This window comes from Aedes aegypti, chromosome 2, assembly GCF_002204515.2.
Source record: "Aedes aegypti strain LVP_AGWG chromosome 2, AaegL5.0 Primary Assembly, whole genome shotgun sequence".
Lineage (NCBI taxonomy): Eukaryota > Metazoa > Arthropoda > Insecta > Diptera > Culicidae > Aedes > Aedes aegypti.
The window spans coordinates 56864935-56885915 of NC_035108.1; positions in this window are offsets into that span (position 1 = coordinate 56864935).

A 20981-nucleotide genomic window follows, 5' to 3' on the forward strand; every position below is an offset into this window, starting at 1 on the left:
TGTAGGAGTCATAAATGTGGCCCAATAACTGATCAGCTAAATAATTTGTTGATTTTTATAATGTGACGGGACGTTATGTTTGTCTCTATATAAGAACTCCAAGATAAAATCGACTTGTTAATGCAAGGAGAAGTTGGGAATTCCACACATCGTGTCAAGTTTCTAAAGTGATGGTTGGATCGTCTCTGGGTTACCAACGGTGTAAAAGGGTTTCAAGTGTTTTATATGATTTCATCAGAAATTTTTCCTTTTATTCTATTCTTCGAGTTATACTGATTTAATTTTTATCGGCAATAATTTAGCTTATATTTTAATTAGGATTTTAACCTTCTTTAAATCATCGGTTCTTTGTAGTTGTACCGATAGAACGATTAGAGGTTGTTCATTAATTACGTAAGGGTTTATGAGGGGAGGCAGGTTTAAGATTTCTTACGCGCCATACAAATTAATTATGGTTTTCATACAAAAAATCTTACTAAGAGGAGGGGGGTCTCAAAACCGCCAAAATTGTCTTATGTTATTAATGAACAGTCCCTTACATGAGTTACATTTACTTAAATTTTCATAAGAGATTTTTCCTTCTATTGAACATAGGCTGTTCTTTCATGAGAAAAATATTTTTCTTAGCTATGCGAATTAAGGCTTATAATACGTTCATAAAGAGTCTTATTCAAAACATATTTTTAGCACATGGATTAACCGTGCAGTCATCGCGAGTGCTACGCCATCCGGATTTCAATTCGGAAGTGAATATTCAAAAAACGTAGATATTAAAAAGTGAATAAACCTCTCAGACGCGTTCAGTGTGATTGGCTAATTGGCTTTGTTAATATTCGTGCATCCACGTGATTTTTTTTCCCGATTGCGTTTGTGTTTCGGTTGAAGGTACTACGCCACCCGGACGGATGGTTCGGAGGAATAAAAACAAAATTATGATTTTGTGATTATGTTAAGTGGTAAGGTTTTATAAATTCGTGAAAGTAAGAAATAGAAATGGTGGTGAAAAGAAACCCAATGTTGTCTACCACCGACAAATATTATATGTGCCACGAGGAGAAGGAAATAGATACCTAATCGATTGCTGAGTGGTTTTGATGACAACGCCGCATTGGATGGATTTTGGTGAGATTGTTCTGATTACATATTTATCGATACCTAAATATTAAATACGCGCCAGTTTCAAAGCAAACATCTTTGAAACAGGAAGTGTGTATGTATTATCATTATCCATTTGATAACGGTTATGCATACATGCGGGGCTTGTTGTTAGTGAAAGTGACTTCTGAATGGACGTGTCTCTCCAGCCATTCTGAAATGGGTCACAGGATCTGCAATAGAGCTATCACCTTCTAACTCCCGGACTGAAGTTTTTTGCAAAAATGTAGGATCTAAGCAGTTTTGCTAAAAACTTTTTTCCATAATACCACTGCCGGACAGTGGGGGTTAGATGGATCACACACACACACACACACATGGATTAACCGTGCAGTCATCGCGCGGTTTGCTACCGTCAGAACCACCGCGCTGCTGTTGTGAACGTAAAGCGAAGGTTTTCTAGCAGTGTTGTATGAAATACAACAGCGCGACGACTGAGGTGTTAACTTATATGAGATATTATACTCCTTAAGATAGCAATGTGTGAACTAAACTCTGCACCGTTGCTTGCATACAGCAGTAAACCGAATGACTCGGTGAACACTTAAAGAAGCTTGCTGTTTCTGCGTTGTGAAAAGAAGAAGCCAAAACTTGTGGTTACTAGAACTAGGAAATATATTTATTGCATAGAACGATTCGAAGGATCAAAGCAACCCAATCCAGCAGAGAAACGAAGAATTGTTTACATTTAGGATGTTCTTTTTCCAGCACTGCCTGTTTCTTGAACTAACACTAACGAGCTAATTATTTATATATCAATGATGACATATCCTTCTTTATGAATACGCTGAACAAGTTCTTTGAAATTCAGCTTTGAAAATCATTACAAATGCTAACTGTAGTTTACTTTTGTTTTCAATTTCAACCAAATGGCGTTCGGCCAGACGACATTCGGCCAAATGGAATTCGGCCAAATGACCCGGAACTGCATATCGCATGATCAGTTCGTTCACCACCTTGAAATGTATCAAGTTATGACAATTATGAGTTCCTATCACATTTCTAGGATTTGGGGTTATTCAGAAAAAACGGTACATTCGAAGAACCGACATTTGGAGGAAAAGAAGCACGACTGGAGATATAGCATACATGCACCTGCACTGAAGAAAACGAGGTTCAATGATAGGAAAAAATCAAGGGCATAGATATTAGAGTGGTTCAAAAAATAGTTTTTGCTCCAGAACGCTCATTCGATTCTAGATAATATTCTGAGGGTCCTCCCAAAATTTGAGCTCATTTGGATGAAAACTGAGACTGCACAAGGCCTTTGAAGTTTATAAGGGAATCACTATGGGAAAAGTAAGCAATTCATTCAATCGGCCAAACTGTTTGCCCATGTGCTCTTGGGGATTAGAACTATGTTGATACTGTAAGATACAATAATCAGCTACAACTTTGCCGAAGATTTTTTTTAAATCGGATGCCCTAGTAATTAGTTATTGATTTTGGAATAAGTTGTTAAATTTTGGCTATAATTATTGGGCTGTTCTGCATGCATCACTGGATAAACAGTCGCCTCTCCACATCTCGATATCGAAGGGACCATCGAGATAGGGAGAGATCGGGACAAAGAACAAATTTTAAATGAATACTAGATTGAAAACCTCTTCGTTACCAAGAATATAATAAACAACCAGACGTCATTTCACGTTCCTTATATGTTTTGAAAGCCAAAAATTTGGTCTAGTAACCATCGATAATGGTCATATCGACATATAGAGAGAAAATTGGGAACAAACAATCAACAGGAACACATCGAGATATGGAGATATCGAGATAAGGAGGATATCGTGATATGGAGAGAGAAAATGTATGCAGAATGAAGGGACCGAAGACATCATCGACAGGGGGAGAGATATCGAGATATAGAACATCAAGAAGTGGAGAGTCGACTGTATGCAGTAAAACATAGTAGCCATGTTCCAAAACCAGCACGAATCATCTTTATCGACGCCGTTAAAAGGTGACAAAATGTAAAAGAATATAGAAGCAGGAGTACAAACCACTTCCTTGGGAATAAGGGCCTATTATGCACGGCGCAACAAAAATTACATTTGGGGTTGCTGAATCTGATGCCATTCTCAAAAATGTCCCAGCACGTCAGGGTTTTTAGCTACAGGTCGCCAAAGTGTTTCAAAACATTGGTTTCATTGATGTTTGCATGGAATTTAAAGTATGATTTATCAAAATTTTTCGTGATTGAATCCATTAAGCATGCAAAATAGGCCTTTAGCTTTCATGATATTTTTCAGATAAAATTTGGTTGAAATCGCACGATTAAATGCATATTTAATCTAGTTTTTTTTAACCTACTAACAGTCTCCATACAAAACTCTTCGTTTCTTTTATATGGCAATATACAATACATTTCTATACCATCTAAAAATTGCTTTTGAGCATTAACAATAATATGAATACTATGATAAGTATTGTTATACACATGAAGTTTAAATTCTGTGGCAAATTATACAAATAAGTTGGCATACAAGCTGGAAAACTTGCAAGCAAGTTGGCTGAAATAGTCAATTTTTACCTTTCCAACAGCCAATATCTTAAAAACTAGACGTGCTATGATATTTTTGAAAACGGCAATGGATTCAGCAACCCTTAATTAAGTGAATAGCGGAATTTTGGTGCTTGAGACAAAAACGTGTTCCGCAGTGTATTCAGTGATAGGATGAAGAACAAAATCAAAAGGAGATTTTGAATCACTCTAGCAAAAATACACAAAGCTAACCATGCTGAGAATAGTGAAACTCGAAAGAACCGTCTATCAAATAAAGAAAGATGCATATCAGATTAGACTGGCCCTTAAACAAAAAAGTTGTAAAACTTAACGGGGCACCCCCTAGATATGAGCCTTAGGGTAAGAAAAACGCACTCTCAAAATTTCAACTCAATGGTTGCTCCACCAGCTGGCGCAATCGTTATGAAGTTTGTATGGGATATTCGTCTCAAATATATTGAAAATCGCCCCTTTGTCACTGTTTCGTTCCGTATACTAATTGTTCGCGTTCAAATAAGCCCAGAATGACAAATACACTAGTTGATACCCTAATGAACATAATTGCAGAATGTTGTATCTGGGTTTAATCTCATGTTTATTGGGCAGAGTTCTCAATGGAATAATAACCCCGGAATTAGATTTGAGCATAAAATACTTATTTAATAACACAACGTGTCTTTACTCGACGAGAGGTAACTAGATAATAACACAGTTGGAAAAAGAATGATCGCAGCAGTCGGTGCGATTGCGCGCCGAAATATTTTCCATTCCGTTTTGCTACCTCTATCTGTCAGCACGCGTGAAGGGGTTCGGCCGATTGGGGGTTCGTTCAGTTTGGCCGATGATCTAGCAATTGTTGTCGGCCTCAATACTCCTCCTCAACGATTGCCAGCTACAAGACCAAGCATTGAAGAAAACTTCTGCAACTTGATCCTGCCTAGCGGTTTGGTAAGTGCGTCAGCTACCATCTCTTCGGTGGGACGGTACACCAGCTTCAGCACCCTTTGGTCGCACAGTTCCTTCACGTAGGCCTCTCGGGTTTCTATGTGCTTCGATCGCCGACTGACTCTCTCCGATTCGACGAACTTAATACAACTTTGGTTATCTTCCAATATCTCCACAGGTTCCAATTGTGGTTCGCCAAAATCTTCGAGCAGCTTCCGAAGCCACACTGCCTCCTGACTTGCCTCACTTAGAGCAACGTACTCCGACTCCATTGAGGACAAAGTTACGCAGCTCTGTAAACGACTTGCCCAAGATATTGCCGCACCAGCGAACAAGAAGATGTTGCCGGTTGTCGATTTCCTCGTTTTGGCATCACCAGCCCAATCTGCGTCGGAATAACCAATTAGTTTTCCAGCCGGTTCTCCGTACTGCAGACGCCAGTCTTTCGTCGCCTTCAAGTAGCGGACCACTCGTTTGGCCGCCACCCAGTCCTCTTCCCGTGGTGCACTGACACTCCTGCCCAGAATCGAAGCGCTCACTGCTATATCCGGCCTGGCACAAACCGCAATGTAGAGTAAGGCTCCGACTAAGCTCCTATACTTTGTTGCATCCTCCAGAAGTGGACCTTCCGACTTGCATTTCGTGAATCCTTCCTCCATTGGCGTTTTCGCCTGCTTAGCGTCACGAAGTCCAAATCGCTCAGCCACACGATCGATGTAGCCTTCAAGGGAGACGCCGTAGTTCCCTTCCGTCCTGGTGATCTCCAGTCCCAAGAAGAAGTTCAGATCGCCAAGATCCGTCATCTCAAACTCCTTCTTAAGCGCTTCATAAATTTTCTTTATTTCAGCCTCGCTTCCACTGCCAACCAGAATGTCGTCCACGTAAATTAGCAGGTTGACACGCTTCCCATTGACGACCTTTGTATAGAAGCACGGATCCGCTGTGCTCTGCTCGAAACCTAGCTCCAGGAGGACGGAATGTAGCCGGTGGTTCCAGCATCGGGCCGACTGCTTCAGCCCGTATATGCTCCTCCTCAAGCGACAGACCAATGCTTCCTTACCTTTGATTTCGAACCCCGGCGGTTGCTTCATGTACAGCTCTTCTTCAAGCTCACCATACAAATACGCCGTCTTCACGTCGAAATGCTTCAGGATCAGCTTCTTCTTGCTTGCGACAGCCAGCAGGGTCCTCAGCGTTGTTTGCTTGGTTACAGGAGCAAAGACCTCGTCATAGTCCTGTCCAAATTTCTGGCTGAAACCTTGAGCCACTAGTCGTGCCTTATATTTCACCACATCACCAGCAGCATTCCGTTTCAACTTATACACCCAACGACATCCAACGAGTTTCCGGCCATCAGGTAGCTTCACCAGATCCCAAGTACCATTCACCTGATGAGATTCCATTTCCGCTTCCATGGCACGCCTCCATTCTGCGCACTTTTCACCGGTCATCGCATCCTTGAAGCCGGATGGCTCCGTCGGATCCTGGAATGACACATCACCGACAGCAAAAATCTCCTCGATTAATCTTCTCGGTGCAATGCCTTTGTTAGGCCGCGATGAACGTCTTGCAATTTCTGGACTGGGATCCGATTCCTCCAGTTCTTCCTCAGACTCCGGGTTTTCCACAGCTTCAGGCAATGAACCCGGATTGGGAGTTTCCGACCCGAGTGACAACACCACCTTATCTTCCGCCTCTTCAGCGGATGCTTTTATCTCCAACGAGTCTGATTGTTGAACCGGCGAGGACTGTTCCGATTCAGCCGCACGTTCGGACTTCAAGACACCAGTCTCCAAAAATTTGGCATCTCGGCTGATCGCAATCCAATCCTTTTCCGGATCCAGAAAACGGTAAGCTTTCCTTCCTTCTGCGTATCCGACAAAAATCATATTCTTTGCCTTCTTGTCCAGCTTCAAACGTTTCTCTTTCGGCACATGAACGTATGCCTCGGATCCAAAAGTCCTCAAATGAGAGTACGACGGCTTCTTCCCATGCCACAGCTCGAACGGCGTCTTCTCGGCAGCAGAAGTTGGTAGTCGATTCTGCAAGTAGTTTGCAGTGCAAATCGCTTCTCCCCAATACTTCTTGTCAAGACCAGACTCCGCCAGCAAGCACCTCACCATCTTCACTTCATACCGATTCTTACGTTCCGCCTTCCCGTTTTGCTGTGGCGAATACGGAGCAGTTTGCTGATGAATGATACCATTCTCCGCCAGGTACGCTTTCAACGATGCACTGGAATATTCACCGCCCCCGTCGGTACGAATCACCCTCGGAGCACGCCCAAACTGGTTCTTCGCCATGGCACAATATTCCCGAATCTTCAGTTCAGTGTCCGACTTTGCTTTCAGCAAGTAAATCACTGTATAGCCACTGTAATCGTCCACCATCGTCATGTAGTACCTGAAACCACTGGGAGTCGCTTTCTCCATTGGACCCCCCAGATCGGAATGCACTAAATCCCCCACTGCTCTAGATTTACTACCGGACTCCTTCGGAAACGGTATGCGACTCATCTTCCCTTCACAGCAAATACCACAAACGCACTGAATGTCACATTTCTTCATTTTCAGTCCGAAACCAAGTTCTTCGCGTACGATTCTCGAGATTGCTTCACTGTTCCGATGTCCGAACCTTCGGTGCCACAAGTGCTCACACAAATCCGGATGCTCAGCCTTGGTCACAAAAGCTTGCTGAGAGTAGTTCTTCAAACTGTACAAGCCACCGCTCCGTTCACCAACCAGCACTGCTTTTTGATCTTTAATTACTTCACATCCAGTATGATCAAATAAAACTTTGTACCCCAGGTCACAAATTTTACTTACTGAGAGCAAATTTCCTGATAACGAAGGAACATGATACACATCCTTCAAAGTGACATCCATCCGCACACCATCGCCGGTGACTGACACCAGCTTTCCGCTTCCGGCGCCGCTCGACTTGATTCGTTTCCCATCGGCGAGGCAGATTTCCGGCTGTTTTGCTGAGTTCACGTCCTTCAGGAGATTCTTGTCGCTGGTCATGTGAGACGTAGCACCGGAGTCCAAGTACCACCGGTTTGCGCCAGAGGTCGTCACAGCCATTAGACACATCTCCATTCCATCCGGTACCTCAGCGGCCAGATTCGCCTTACTATCTGCCGATTTCTTCTTCTCCTGTCGCGTTTTAGCCAGCTTCGGACAATCGTTTCGGAAATGTCCCTCTTCCTTGCAGTAGTGACACACAAATTTCTTCTTATTATTCGTCTTGTTAGACTTAACACTTTGCATCACTTTCTCGTCATCACGCACACTACCACCGTTGCACTCGAGACGACGTCGCCACTCTTCCCGCAGCTTGCTCTTCACAAAATCCACCGTTAGTTCTCGTTCCGGTTTGTTCTCGATCACATTGATCAAGCTGCCAAACGATGGCGGGAGGCTCGACAAAATCAGCGCCATGAAAACTCGATCCTTCAGACCTTCCCCAATCACTTCCAGACGGTTCTGCAAATCCGTCATCTCGTTCAGGTGTCCGGGGAGATCGCCTTCTTCCGAAAACCGCAGGGAACACAGCTTGCGCAAGACGTGAAGTGTTGACGAAAGAGACGATGCTTCGTGAATCTGCTTCAACGCGTCCCACATTTCCTTGGCTGTCTTCTTCCGGATGATATGAACTAGCTGACTGTCTTCCACTGCCAAGCCGATCATCGCGCGAGTTTTTCCGTCTTTCAAAGACCAATCCGCCGTCGGCACATCAGGCTTAGGATCCGTGACAAAGGTCAGCAGCTCTTCCTTCACCAGAAGAAGCTCCATCTTGAACTTCCAGATCGAATAGTTCTGGTCGTTCAGCTTCTCCAAGGACACTTTTACATCCGCCATTTTGTTCACTCGCGACGCAAAATGTTCGTACCACGAAAAAAACACTTCACCGATCCATTCTTCACTAAAAGTCCACACTTTTTCAGTTGTTGAAAGTTAGGCTTAGATCAGCACTCCTGTACAGTCACTTATATGCATGCGACATGTGTCTCAGCTCGCCCAGCGTCATAGGTGGCTATGATGCGCTTAGTGGCTACCTCCAAGCTATGTTGAAGAAATACAAGCAGTATTGCATGATATACTTCAGATGGTTAAAACACCAACTTTATTAATTTTGATCGTGGTATAATCTTCTACAATATTCTTCGCTATTATATCAAGTAGTGTTTTTGAAATTCTGATGTGCTGTTGCTCATATGTTTGAGCTGAAAATCCCATATTAACTTCAATTCAAATGCGCCAGCTCATGGAACGACCAAATGAGCTGAATTTTTCAGAAAGGCTTCCTCTAACCCCAAAAAATAATCCTGGGGGGTGCCCCGTGGAATCGTACAACTTTATTTTTCTCCCATACTGAGCTGGGCCAGTCGAATATCAGATGCACTACTTTAAAATGTTATGACAATTATGAGTGCCAAAACGTTTCGGTGAAATGGGCTGTTCGGAGAAACGGGGTATTCGGGGAACTGGTAGTATTCGGGGAAACGGGATTTTTGGAAACCTACATTGGAGAAAAAGTAGCACAACTGGAGATGTAGCATTAGACTGGCCCAGCTCAGTATGGGAGAAAAATAAAGTTATATGATTCCATCGGGCACCCTCGAGGATTATTTCTTGGGGTTGGAGGAAGCCTTTCTGAAAAATTCAGCTCATTTGGTCGTTCCATGGGCTGGCGCATTTGAATTGAAGTTAATATGGGATTTTCAGCTCAAACATATGAGCAACAGCACATCATCTACTGTTTGGTTCAGGAAAATTGATGATAGTGTTCAATTGGACCCAGAATGTCAAAAACACTACTTGATGTAATAGCGAAGAATATTGTAGAAGATTGTACCATGATCAAAATTAATAAAGTTGGTGTTTTAACCATCCGAAGTATATCATGCAATACTGCTTGTATTTCTTCAACATAGCTTGGAGGTAGCCACTAAGCGCATCATAGCCACCTATGACGCTGGGCGAGCTGAGACACATGTCGCATGCATATAAGTGACTGTACAGGAGTGCTGATCTAAGCCTAACTTTCAACAACTAAAAGAGTAATGAAAATGAGATTAAATCCATATACAACCTTCTGCAATTATGTTCATTAGGATAACAACTAGTGTATTTGTCATTCTGGGCTTATTTGAACGCGCAAAATTAGTATACGGAACGAAGCAGTGACATAGGATCAATTTTCAATATATTTGAGACGAATATCCCATACAAACTTCAAATCGAATGCGCCAGCTGGTGGAGCAACTAATTGAGTTGAAATTTTGAGAGAGCGTTTTTCTTACCCTAAGGCTCATATCTAGGGGGTGCCCCGTTGAGTTTTACAACTTTTTTGTTTAAGGGCCAGTCTAATGTAGCATACATACACCTACACTAAAAAAGATGGTCAAAACACAGAAAATTTTTGACCTAGACACTTTTGCCAACCGAACTGCACTTATATTCAGTTTTTCATAAATAACGACACTTTTCCATTTTTTCCAAAGCATTGTCATCAAGTAGAGAAGGTGTACCAGTAGCCGAATAGCTAAGAACAAATATTCTTATAAAATCAAAAAATAAAACCAGCACCATTGTCATCTGCAACCTTTTTATCTCTTGCTAAAACATATGACAACTACGAAAACTTATATTTTTTGTGTTTAATATTGCTTGTGCCATTATAGAAACTTCACGGCGTAGGCAAAACGCAAATCAAAATCATGTTTTTACAAACGTTTTATATTTTTCCTTTTAAGTAAGGATCGAAAGCTTTGTACTGATGTCAAAACGTTCTTAATTTTTCAAATAATGTGTTTAATAAAAAATAGTTTCTTTTAGTAGTACTACTGTAGGAATACTAGGTCTACAATAGGTGCCAGAGGGCCGAAATTTTAAGCAAGACTAATTATTTCGATCATTTTTTGCACAACATCTGTGAGCTATGAATTAATGGTACATAGATAAATAGCTTCTGACTTTCGAGTCAAAAAATATTTTACAACGATTTATAACAAAACGGCCGTAAAAAAGAACTTGTGCGACTATATGGGACTGTCTACTAAGGGTACATCATGCCTATTTAGTCTACTAGGATTTTAACATATTTTGAGTTCGATTTGTGGAGTATTTGAAGCAATTTGTAAGAAAGTTTAACTGACTTTGGATATTATGATCAAAATATATTTATTATATGAAAAATTGGCACCGTAATGACTTGGTTATAGCTCAAAACCTTGGTTTCAGAAAAGGATTTGGATATTCTCAAAGAACAATATCCAATTATTGTATCATAAATAGGAAAAAAGGACATAGATGACCTAAAATTTAACTAAAAAAATAAGCATTATTGACTTATCAAAATTGCTATGAAAATCATTGCAATCGGGAAAAATTACTATGATTTATAATTGTTACTGATAAAATAACTTTTTGCACACATTAACAGCAGTTTTTGGTCTTTTAACGACTAACAATTCGTGTTACAGTTATCTCTCCCTTACTCGATATTCGGTATCTCGATATCGAGTTAGAGAACCATAGTAAAAGTTGGTTTTCATGGCTAACTCGATGGTCCCTTGGATAGCAATTGCACTGATTTTGTGTTCTGTATACCTCCCTAACTCGATGGTCCCTTCAATATTGAGTAAGGAAGAGTTAACTGTATATCCTCTTTTATGACATTTTATAGCATATTTTGAAATGTTTGCCCAGAAAACTTTTTCTGTTTTCTCGAGTTTTTTGACGTTGGATAACGTCTTACGGCAACATATGGGGGTACAATTCAGAAAAACGAAAAATTGAGCATGTAACGAAAAATGGTCAGGTTTTGACCGCTAATAACTCAGTCATTTATCGATAGATTTTCAATATTTATCCATGAATCGATTGGAAATTTATCAACGCGTCGATCCAAATGGAGGACACTATTGATTATTAGCACCAAACTATTGAAATATCGTAAAACGTTGACCCCTTTCTTATCTAACCAATCACGTTCAAGCACATTTTTCGGTTCCGCTTCCCACTATAAAAGCGCACCGCACCCTGCTTCTTCCCTCATTCTTCTTTTTGCCGTCAGACTGTGAACACGGTCGACGAGCAAATTTCGAGAGTCATTCGCGTCCTCAGTTCAGTTTTCAATAGGACGCGAATACAACACGCATTAGAGCCGAAGAACCACGCATTTCGGAGCCGCAGCAACTGAAGCCGCTCATTTGAGTGCACCAGCCAGCATAATCGTTTTCGGCCAGAAATCGTCGCTACCAGCCAGTGTTCCGCTGTCATTGCCATGCGGGAGGCTAGCGCGGTCATTCTGGTTCGTTAGATCGAGCGGAACAGCCGTCACCGTCCGTGTAATATTCCCTAATTTGTACGAGATGGCTGAAGAAAATCGACCAAAGCCGCTTGTTGAAGCGCACATCGTCATCCGCACCGCAAATCTCATCGGGCGATGCAGATTGAAACCAGTGCGCCGTCAAAATGTGTCCGTGTTACGCAAATTCAACAACTCAATCGGCCCTTTTGAGAGCCAACAAATGTGTTTTAAAGAGTTATTTGTATAATATTCCCTAATGTGTTTACCACATACTTGCTATAATCTCTTAATTCATCTCATAGCATCATACAATAATTGATTTATTACGAATAATTGACAATACGGCAATTTAAAGCTGTTTCCGAGGATGCTGCTGCAGTGCCGTCGGGTTGCAATAACAGCATAATGCTAATCTCTACATCCCTTACACAGACATCAGTTTCATATAGCCTATTTCCCAGATAAGAAAACGAAGAATATGAAAGGAGGAGCATCATCTGCTATTCTAAGGGTATAAAGCATCCCTTTTTCGTTGAATCTGGTTTCATTCTGTTTTCGCTTTCGAGCTGGTAAGAGCTCCTCCAAACCTGCTCAGCTCCTCGCCACCAGAGGCAAGCTGTTGTACGAGATGGCTGATGAAAATCGACCAAAGCCGCTTGTTGAAGCGCACATCGTCATCCGCACCGCAAATCTCATCGGGCGAGGAGGATTGAAACCAGTGCGCCGTCAAAATGTGTCCGTGTTACGCAAATTCAACAATTCATCAATCGGCCCTTTTGAGAGCCAACAAATGTGTTTTAAAGAGTTGATTGTGTAATATTCCCTAATTTGTTCGAGATGGCTGAAGAAAATCGACCAAAGCCGCTTGTTGAAGTGCACATCGTCATTCGCACCGCTAATCTCATCGGGCGAGGAGGATTGAAACCAGTGCGCCGTCAAAATGTGTCCGTTTTACGCAAATTCAATAATTCAATCGGCACTTTTCAGAGCCAACAAATGTGTTTTATAGAGTTATTTGTATAATATTCCCTAATGTGCTTGCCACATACTTGCTATAATCACTTAATTCATCTCGTAACATCATACAGTAATTGATTTATTACGAATAATTGACAATACGGCAATTTGAGGCTGTTTCCGAGGATGCTGCTGCAGTGCCGTCGGGTTGCAATAACAACATAATGCTAATCTGTACATCCCTTACACAGACATCAGTTTCATATAGCCTATTTCCCAGGTAAGAAAACGAAGAATATGAAAGGAGGAGCATCATCTGCTATTCTAAGGGTATAAAGCATCCCTTTTTCGTTGAATCTGGTTTCATTCAGTTTTCGCTTTCGAGCTGGTAAGAGCTCCTCCAAATCTGCTCAGCTCCTCGCCACCAGAGGCAAGCTGTTGTACGAGATGGCTGAAGAAAATCGACCAAAGCCGCTTGTTGAAGCGCACATCGTCATCCGCACCGCAAATCTCATCGGGCGAGGAGGATTGAACCAGTGCGCCGTCAAAATGTGTCCGTGTTACGCAAATTCAACAATTCATCAATCGGCCCTTTTCAGAGCCAAAAAATGTGTTTTAAAGAGTTGATTGTGTAATATTCCCTAATTTCCCCTTTTCAGGGCCACAAAATCAATGAAAAAGAGTTATTTTGAATTAATACATTTAAAAAACAATTCTTCAATATAATCGCCTAAGCTTCTGAATACATGTAAAGTGATTATTCTGTATTAACACAAAATAATAACACACAATGTCTATAATAAATCAGAATTGACATGCAACAAATAGTGTGAAAATTAATTGGATTTTTAGCAAAAGAAATGTTTCATAAGTTTGTGACTGTCTCAAGCCAGCAAATAGAAGAAGCTAACGTTATCCAATGTCAACTTGGCGGTCGTATCTCGGAAACAACCTCTTACTTTTTTTTAAATATTATTGAGTGACCAAGGTAACAATTTTTACGAAATGAAATCATCATTTTAACACATTTTTCGTACCCAAGTATTTTTATTAATTGCAACAAATAAGAGTGCTTCGTGAAGCCCAAGCAGGACAGTTCGGTTTTGCGTCATCCGATAGATTTTGCTCACAATTTCGCGCGTGTTTTCGTCGCTGGAGATTTTTTCTCCTGTTTCGGAGCGTCTTGCTGGGTAGTGCTTCGTGAAGCCCAAGCAGGACAGTTCGATTTTGCGTCGTCCGATAGATTTTGCTCACGGTTTCGCGCGTGTTTTTGTCGCTGGAGAAATTTTTTTCCTGTTTCGGAGCGTCTTGCTGGGTAGTGCTTCGTGAAGCCCAAGCAGGACAGTTCGGTTTTGCGTCGTCCGATAGATTTTGCTCACAATTTTGCGCGTGTTTTCGTCGCCGGAGATTTTTTTTTCTTTTCCTGTTTCGGAGTGTCTTGCTGGGTAGTGATTCGCGAAGCTCAAGCAGGACAGTTTGGTTTTGCGTCGTCCGATAAATTTTGCAAACAATTTCGCGCGTGTTTTCGTCGCCGGAGATTTTTTTTCCTGTTTCGGAGCGTCTTGCTGGGTAGTGCTTCGTGAAGCCCAAGCAGGACAGTACGGTTTTGCGAAGTCCGATAGATTTTGCTAACGGTTTCGCGCGTGTTTTCGTCACCGAAGATTTTTTTTCTGTTTTGGAGCGTCTTGCTGGGTAGGTATTTGGGAAGGCACAAGCAAGACGGTTCGTTTTCGGGACGCCAAAAAGTTTTGTGTTCAGTCTAGGATGGATTACCAACTGGTGAGTTCGTTTCATGCTTGTGATAACACATTTTTTTTTGAAAGCGTAACTTTTAAGTAATAATAAAACAAATTTTGTATGGTTCGTCACTATAAGTGTCGGCATTATGCTTTTTTCTTATTCAATTTCAATATACATATATTTTTCTCTTTTTGACATTATTAAAAATTATCTTTTGAATTGTTCGACATTGTGAATGTTGACGTATTTTTTAAAACTTCTACCATATCGAGACAAAATTCACAGTAATACTCATATGTAATTTTTCAAACAAACTATGTATGGTTCGTCACCACAAGTGTCGGCATTATTCCTGTTTCATATAATTTAAAATATATACATGTAATTTTCAGTTTTCGTCATTAATAAAAACATTTTTTGAATTGTTCGACATTATAGATGTTGACGTATATTTTAAAGCTTCTACCAAAAACTTCTTGAGACAAAAATACAAAACTAGCTTTTAATATAAGTCGTATATTTCCCCCTTGTCCATGGATCGCATCATTGACCAGAGGTGACTCCCAGATTTTTTCCTCCCTCACTAATAAACACCCTTCCCGTGGTGATTGTGGAGATGCAGAGGTATTCTCGGTCTCTAGAAGCAACAATCATTACACCCTAACATTCCTTCCCCATCCCAACTGACTGTAAGAACTTGGCTGGCGCCGTTATTGATCAATAATATTAGATCTGCTAACATTGCACTTCGAGAGTATGCGGAAACTCCCATCCCTTATTCATTTGGATCGTAGTGCAATTCTTATCAGTTCCGATCAATCACGGAGTAGCAACCATTGACATGTACAGTCAGTCTATGCTATGCTAAGATGGTAAAGAAGGTATGGGAGATTGGATTTTGAAACCTTTTTGATTTTTGAACTGTCTTAAATTGCATATGTGTGGTATACCACCTACTCATGAAAGAATGTTAGTTATAGTATAACCATGAACAGACAATTTTACAGTAAAATAAACATCATGGTTTTCCTTAAACGTTTTCCAAAAAAATAGAAGTCGGCTAAACGATTGTCGACCACTGTAAAATGAACGACGTCGGACGGTTCCTTGGTTCACCACGGGCCCTCTCGGAAGGCATTCGATGTGTGCTATGTGTGTAACTAGAAGATGATTGCCCGCCGAGGTCCACTCTCCTCGCGAAACATTCGAATATAGGAAAAGTAGTGAGCAACGGGTGATGAAAAAAGGAAAAATGCAATACTATGCAACATGCATCCCTCGTCTCCCAAGTCCCACCGATTTTGGTACAGTGGAAATCTAGTGCGGATAGACGGGACCGATGGCAGAAGTAATGATTTATAAATAAATAAATAATAAATGGATTAACTGACGGTGTTGTTTGTTTGGTCCGATCGAAAAGTTAAGAGCTCAGACAGTTTATTTGGTGCAGGCAAACGCATCTTCAAATTAGCTTGTTCTGTCAATTTATTTTGGCGTGAATGCTTAATCCAAACATTGAATAATGAAACTCCATACACGTTCATTCGATACATGAAAAATACAAACTTCTCAGCTCAGTTATTAACTGAGAGCTTTCTTTGCCATTTTCACATGTCGTGTGGCAAGTACAACGATAATGTATGGCTTTGAATTGTAGCCACGGACTCTAACCACTCGACTAAGTAAGGCCCCTACTCGATCACATAGGTTCTATTTTAAATTATCGAAAAGCTCATCTTGCCAAAGTGGATAGCCCCTTAGTATGGTGTATCGTTCAAAAGTTTGGGGTCATTAGAACTTACTTAAAACTTATCTATTGGGTGCCAAACCTCCTATAGAGCATGATAAAACATGAAATGTTATTTGGGAAGAGATAAATAAAATGTTGTAATTTGGGAAGTGTTGAATGGAGTGTTAATGAAATGGATCAATTTGCAAAGGAAGCCCTCACTTGATAATTGTGGTATTGTAGCATTTGTCCATATCGGGACCTTATGCCAGATAAAAGAAAACAATTCTAACTAATTTCTAAGGCTCAGCTGGTCTAATCTTTCTAAACTGAAGCTGTGCAAAGTCTACCACCAACGGGGCAGCCGGCTCAACATCAGGCAGAGCATAAAGATTCGTCGACCTCCCCTGTTTTGCGGGCAATATCGCGGTAGTGGAGGCGGTGACAGCCAGCGGCGTGCCAAACCGAGGGATGCACTTTTCCTCTCATTATACTTTAATCAAATATCGCTGCCTCCCATTGCCACGCCGCCAGCCAACCACCATTACTGCGCTGCGGTCTCTCATACCATCTAGGTCGTCCCTCAACCACCAAGTCTCAGCAGAGAAAGAGGAGACCCTCCGGAGAGGGTGAGGGGATCTCGCCTGTTTCTATTTTCTGCCTTTCGGAGCGGCTGCATATTAGAGTGCACCTTTCTTCATCGCATCCATCTTGCAGAAAAGTGCATCGACCAACATTTCGTCTCGCTTGTTCCCGCATCTTATGGCGAGTTTGGCCGGTCATAGATGGGACGGCTGTGTTTATGTTTGGCCAGTCTCTTACTCATGGGCGTAGCCAGGACATCAAACCCTTCTTTTTCTTTCTTAGTGAGAAAAGTGAAATCTGAACCCGAACAGAAAAGCATGGCAAACGAATACAATATCAAGGTGTTAAAAAAAAAATAATGGAGAAATATTTACTAGATATCAATACCACAAATTATTCTAGCTCTGAGCCAGAATGGCTGTAAAACGAATTTATGAGTTCAATTAGTGAGTAGGTATTTGATTAAAAATTAATTGCAAACCGAATCATTGAGATGGTACAGTTATTTCTTGAACTTATGTTTTTGAGAACTTTGGAAAAATAAACCGCATTCTCTAAACTCTAAACTCTGAAAACAATTTTTGTGATGAATACATGATTATTCCAAGTCGAATTTTTGTTTCCTTCGGCCATAGAGAAGCCAAGGGAAAGGGGAAAATCCCCCACCAAAACCCATCCCCTGGCTACACCCAGTCTCTGATACTCCTTGGGAGCTCTTTTTCTCACTATGTGCAGCGGCCGTCGTAGTTTCAGCTAACTAGGCGAGGGTCGATGAACTTGAACGAATGCAGCAGCAGCTCGGAGCGACTTTCGATGCACTTTTTCTTTTCTATGCACTTTTGCGCTGCACGGTGGTGGTGGCTTTGAACTGGGATGAATGCGAAAGTGAGTGGAGTGGCTGGTTGGTTGGTGGTATTTTTGCTTCGGATCGGATGGAAGGCTTGTTTTTCCATTTCGTTTGACCGCAATCACTTTTCCCGAGCCCTCGTTTTGATTTTCTTGTGCGCTGGCCGGGGTTTCTAGCTACATAGATAGTCGGTTTGGGGCTCAGTAAAAGCAAGAGAAGCAGCGTGGGAAGTGGGTAAATGTTGCGGTGGAGTACTTCACGACGATCGGGAGAGGTGGCCTAAGGTGCGTGGTTTGGTCTGATCGGGTGAAATCGTGAATCATTCACCTTGGTGGTTGATTTTCTACTCAATGTCAACCGCCTCCGACAGAGGGGTGATTGCACAGGAATAATGTTGCATTGAAAAATATTAGGTACTTACTAGACATGGCTGGTTTTGTATAGTTACCAGACAAAATTACTTCTTCTTCTACCTGACAACCTAAAGAAATGTAACAATGCTACAAAAACAGTTCTTTTCAGCACTATATTTTATAATATTGTTATTTATATTCGATCCTTGTTTGGACCCGTTAGAAGAAATGGCGTTTCTCCGGAATGCACGCTCTCTTCCACTGGTGAAATCATTAATGTTGATAATTGTATCGAAATCTGCAATCAGTTTGATGCTTAAGACTATTTTTTGCAATTCGGTTGCATATGAACTTTCTTTTTAGCAAGGAAATGACCAGCATAACGGCTTACTTTTCCTACCGATACAAACAGCACTGAAAAATGTTTCTTTTGAGCACTAATACTTACTTACTTTTGCTGGCTCTACGTCCTTCAAGACATGACCTGCGCCACAATGTTACGCCAATTAACTCGGTCCATGGCTGCTAACCTCCAGTTTCTCGATCGCCCACACTTCCAAGATCCTGCTCCACTTGGTTAAACCACCTAGCTCGTTGCGCTCCCCTTCGTCTTGTACCGGCCGGATTTGAGGTGAACACCATTTTTGCGGGATTGTTGTCCGGCATTCTCACAACGCGTCCCGCCCATCGTACCCTTCCAGCTTTGGCGACCTTCTGGATACTGGGTTCACCGTAGAGTTGCGCAAGCTCGTGGTTCATCCTTCTCCTCCATACGCCGTTCTCACATACTTCGCCGAAGATCGTCCTAAGTACACGTCGTTCAAAAACTTCTAGCACTTGCAGGTCCTCTTCGAGCATTGTCCACGTCTCATGCCCGTAGAGGACTATCGGTCTTATCAGCGTCTTGTACATGGTACACTTAGTACGGAAGTGAAGTTCACCAGACCGCAAGGTCTTGTGGAGTCCGTAGTAAGTACGACTTCCGGCAATGATACGTCTTCGAATTTATCTGCTGCAGTTGTTATCCGACGTTATCAATGATCCGAGGTAGACAAATTCGTCCACCACCTCGAACTCATCCCCGTCAATCATCAAGCATCCCAGTTAACACACCATCGTATTTGATGGGATATAAGAGTGCAAATGTGGAGGCGATATACGTACATCTTGCATGCAGCCTTATGGCGCATGTGCGTATATCGCCTCCACATTTGTACTCTTATGCGCTATCGTATACGAGCTTGTGTTTACTGGGATCTGTCAATGCGAGCTCTATCGCGCTCGGTTCCTTCAGTCAGCAGATATTTCGTCTTCGACTCCTTTCCGTCGTTGATCGGCCCTCACGAAAACCAGCTTGGTATTCGCCGACGAAGGACTCCTCCAGCGGTCTCAATATGTTGAACAGAAAACGCGACATTATTTTGTACGCCGAATTAAGGAGCGTTATTCCTCGATAGTTGCCGCACTCCAATCTGTGGCCCTTCTTATACAGAGGGCAGATGAGGCCCTCCAGCCAGCTAGCAGGTAATTCTTCTTCCTCCCATATCCTCAACAGAGTACGGTGCAGTATTTCGTACAGCTGCTCACTACCGTGCTTGAAAAGTTCGGCCGGGAGCTCGTCTTTTCCAGCAGCCTTACAGTTCTTCAACTCCTTAATCGCTCTTCTAACCTCATCTAGCGTCGGGGGCTCCACAGCTTGTCCATCGTTGCTGATGATTAATCTGTTCTCAGACTCGCTCGTATTCTCTCCATTCAACAATTGTTCGAAGTATTCTTTCCACCTGGCAGCCACCAAGATTTTGTCTGTCAGCAAGTTACCTTCGCGGTCATTGCACATGACGGGGGATGGCGCAGTTTTTCTCCGTACGCCATTGACAGTTTCGTAAAATCTCCGCACATCGTTTTGTTCGATGCTGTTTTGCGCCTCAGTAATGATGTCTTCTTCATACTGCCTTTTCTTTCTGCGGTGAATTCGTTTCTCGGCTGCTCTAGCTTCCTTGTACCGCTCTCTATTCTGCCGGGTACCAGACACTAACATCCGACTTCTGGCAACATTCTTCCCATCCGTCACATTCTGGCACTCCTCATCAAACCAACCATTTCTGGGTCGTCTCTGAGCAGTACCTATCACCTCTCGCGCTGCTGTGCTCATCGCACCGTGGATAGACTCCCACAGATTGTTGAGGTTTTCGCCTACGTTGTATCCCCTTATCCGCTCATCAAGCTTCCGGCGGTACTCGTCTGCTACACCTTCTGTTGATAAGCGCTGGATATTGAAACGCAACGGTCGCTGTGTTCTTGTGTTCGCCACGGTAGACAACCGTGCACGAATTTTACTAACAACGAGATAGTGATCAGAGTCGATGTTTGGGCCTTTAAAGGTCCTCACATCGATGACATCCGAGAAATGCCGACCGTCCACCAAAACGTGGTCTATTTGGTTGCAGAGCTCGCCATTTGGGTGCATCCGGGTGTGCTTTCGGATGTCTTTGCGTGCAAAGTAGGTGCTGCTGATGGCCATCCCTCTAGCTGCAGCAAAAGTTATTAGCCTTAGGCCGTTGTCATTGGTGGCGGAGTGAGGGCTCTCCGTACCAATTATAGGGCGGAAAAAATCCTCTCTTCCGACCTGAGCGTTGGCATCCCCGATAACAACTTTTACGTCATGTTTTGGGCACTCTCCGTAGGTCTTGTCGAGAAAATCATAAAACGCATCCTTCGTGTCGTCGGATTTATCGTTTGTCGGCGCATAGATGTTGATCAGACTGTAGTTGAAGAATTTGCCCCGTATCCTCAATACGCAGATTCGTTCATTAATCGGTTTCCACCGCATAACACGCTTCATCTGCT